Below are 4024 nucleotides of genomic sequence, written 5' to 3'. Positions count from 1 at the left end.
AAACCTCTGGGCAATACTCGACCGGCAAGTCAAGAAACAACCAAAAAAATCAACTTCGAAGAGCGATCTACTCCAAGTTTTGAAGCAAGAGTGGGCGAAAATCCCACAATCTAAAATTGACAAGATGATTCTCATGATGCCCCAAAGGATCAACGAACTCCACGAAGCGAAAGGAAGATCTTCTAGATATCAATTAAATTATGAATATCTCAATTCATGTGAATATGACTGAAAATTTTCATTTTTTTTCTGAAAAGGTGGTGTCTATTTACTTGTGACCACGCTGTGTATATAGCATAAGGCAGCGGAACCATGTTGTTTAATTCTTTCACAAAGAAATATGTGTGATGTACCAAACATTTTGTGTTTCTGTATTTTTATTTTTGCAGTAAACGGAATCAGTTGGAAAATTTGTAGATTTATCCTCATTAATATGATAATATAATTTGGCACATAGGAACCGCTAAAATCACAAGTTAAATCTTCTGAAACGTTTTCAACTCCCCCTGTATTCATCATATGACCCTTAACTATGTGATGGTCAGGGTCCCAAAGAATACATGAATCTGTAAAGGAACATCCCAGAACATTTCTCAGTCAGTCTTTTGTCAGTCTTGCGATAGTCCTTTTAAAAATAAACTTGATTACAAAGAAAACATAGTGAAAAATAGGCCTCAATTTGTAGAACTGGAGCCATGTTTACAGTACTTCAGTAGCAATTTATGAGCCAAATTTTTAAGAACTTAACTTATTTATTGTTATTACAGAAAAATAGAACACCGCGCTTTGAGACCATTAATGCTTTATAAGAGTAACGCTCAACCTCCACCCCCCCCCTATCAGATTAAAGTAGTTGGCGGTAGGGTGATTAATTGCCTTCCTCATAGTTCGCAATGCGTTGTCGACTTTCAGCGTTTAAACGGTAACTTTTAAAGTATTACATTGCATGTATAAATAGTGTTTCGTAGACTTTTCTGTTATCAACTCATTTCTCTGTGGAGCCATTTCCCATGAGGGAACTATTTTGATCCTTTCAATCTTTCTGCTGGAGTTCCCCAAGTCACCGCTTCTGTATATTCTTTATGTTGCTGATATGCCTAAGCCGATGTCTCCTGTTTCAATTATACCAATATGTCACTGATACTGTTCTTGTGATCACTTGTAAGATTATGATTACTCTTAACAAAGTTCTTCAGGCTGCAGTAAACCCCTTTTTGTCTTGGAGTCATCGCTGGCGTCTTATCTTTAATGCTACTAAAACAAAAGTTATAATATTTGATCCTAAAAAAAGAAAGATTGGTTTGTTTTGAAACTATACGGTGGCTACTCAATATGATGTGTAAAACTGCACCTGCATGCCTTAAAAAATCAGTATGTCTTAAGCTATATATACACTTTATGTTTCTTATTATAAGAGCCATGGTTGGTTCGGTTGATTTCGTACGGATATTTGTTTTGAGTTACGCTCAAGGTTGCACGACGTTTATCTGCGCTAGCCTTCCCTATTTTAGCAGTGATAGACTAGAGGGAAGTCAACACCACCCACCGTCAACTCTTGGGCTGCTATTTTACCAACGAATAGTAGGATTTAAGGTCACATTATAACGCCCCATGGCAGAAAGGACGAGAATGTTCGGTGACGGAGATTCGAACCCGTGACCCTCATATTGCGAGTCGAACGCCCTAACCACCGGACTATTCCAGGCCCAAAAGGAGAAAGTTTCGCCTATGTCAGAAACCTTTGTTATTGTCAACGTCAACAATTTTTACCTTTAGTTCTCTGATATGGTTAAGTATCTAGGTAATTAAAACATCAAACCATCAACGGTTTTAATTACACGGGTTAAAAATGTCGATCCTTGAGTGTTGTAATTATGTATTTTTTTCCCTAAAATATAGCCTTTTAATGTTAAGTATCCAGGTGTCAGCTTCGATAAATATCTAGCTTGGAAAGTCCAAATGATGGCTCTCAATCACAAAGTCACTCAACTTCTTAATCTCTTAAGATGCCTACCAAGATCCTCCCGGGATTTAAATCCACCCCTTCGTTTATACACAGGTAAATTCTCTGTGTGACGATGTATTATTTATGGCCATAATGCCTAGATTGATCCTACTTCTACCTTTTATATCCCTCTTCTAGTTTTGAAACGACATGTCCTACAAAGAGCTTTGAACGTTATCCTTCCTGGTCCTATGAAGGAGGTGTATGGTAGAATCACTGTTCTTCCTTATATTTTTTTTTTTATCTACGCAAATGTATTCATAGATGTCTTCCCTCAAAATGTCTTTTCTGATATTTTTAGCCAAAATGTTCATTCTCCACGGAAACTATTGCCACCAGCTCATCATCACTCAAACTTGTGTGTTAAATCACTTACTGTTGATGATCTTGATCATGTGGATCTTCCAATGCCAGATTTATCCTATTCTATTAATCGGGATACCTGAATGATTCGCCATCTTTCTACTTTTATCCAGTCCTTCTGTGTTTGCCACACAAATAAACTTCTTTCCCAAATAGTAACATCGTTCACCCACCTGCTTTCGTGTGTGAATACACTTACACGAACATTATGCACTATTAATTGTCAGTTTTATTACATATCTTAACTAACGAGAGGACGTAACCCTCTGGTGGTCCGCCAGCCCCTCAGTCTGGAACGAAATGACAAGAAAAAGTATTTTCAGGAGGTAGATGGAACGAGCTGTTCGAATTCGGAGTTACATACTGCGATTCCTTGGAGTTTGTCCCCCGGTTGGATAGCGGTAAGTCTTCGGATTTACAATGCTAAAATCAGGGATTCGATTCCCCTCGGTGGATACGGCGGATAGCCCGATGTGACTTTGATATAAGAAAACACGCACACAGGCACACACACCTTGGTGTTTAAGTTTAGTTTTGTCTCTTACGTTAGTGATTAATTAATCACTTCGTTAATATTAATTAACCTTCATTTTTAAGTTAAACGTATGCATTTCTTTGGTTTTTGACAACACTGGAATGCGTCGTCATCTACTCTCGATTGTGTTTGTTCACCAACCCATTGCTTTAGGTTAGACCAAGACCCGTACATTTCAAACCCAGATGATGGCAACACCTCTCCTGTGAACACCACACTTGTCATTGACTACACCTACTGATGTTCGTGTTATAACTATTGTCCCCAGTCCTTCTGATGCTGAAGTTACGTCCTATACTCCTGACATCAGACTGAAGCCAGCGGCTTTGTCGATAGTTACTGGTCTTCTATTCATTTAAGTTCACAATCTATAGATACTGAACCATCATCAGATCTTTTTTTTCCTTCTTGCTATCCAATAGGGATACCAAGTAATATGCAGCTTGTTTTCTTGTTTTTGAGGATATTTAGATATTGTTTGAGTGTTGACATCCAACGGATCGTCCCTACACATGACGGCATGACTGTCAAAACTTCTAATGCTACACTTTTTGACACAATTTACAATAAGGCGGGCATTATTCTCCTTGGCAACAACGCAAGTTTGATGTAACAGAGTACAAATAATAACCCCCTCAACGTTAAGTGCTTATATTCCCTTGTATAATCGTTACTTGGATCCATCAATGACTGAAAAGGAATTTATAACTGAACTATCAGAGGAGGATATCTCACAGAAGACGGTATCTCAGTTCAAAAGACAATGCGCCCAATATACATGATACAGATTATCACTGAGAGCAATGATGTTGTGGATCATCTTTTTGGCTATGGAGATTTCTTATTCAGGCAACGGTATAGAGTTAAAGCATCGAGAACTCCACCACCTCGACCACCGTGCTTTGATAGCTTACTTACCCATAACTCTCATTCTACAGCCAAATAAATCAGTAAGTAAATTCGATGATGAGGAACCCACTTTGAGACTAATAATCGTTGGAGACGGCTTGAATGGGTAATGAAGAAAAACTTTAATATAAGTTTAACATAACAGCAAATGTACAACGTTTCGACAAGGTTTTGTACCTTGTACCTGATGATGACAAAACCTTGTCGAAACG

The sequence above is a fragment of the Limulus polyphemus genome, unplaced genomic scaffold, assembly GCF_000517525.1.
Source record: "Limulus polyphemus unplaced genomic scaffold, Limulus_polyphemus-2.1.2 Scaffold539, whole genome shotgun sequence".
Lineage (NCBI taxonomy): Eukaryota > Metazoa > Arthropoda > Merostomata > Xiphosura > Limulidae > Limulus > Limulus polyphemus.
This window is presented reverse-complemented; position numbering follows the sequence as displayed.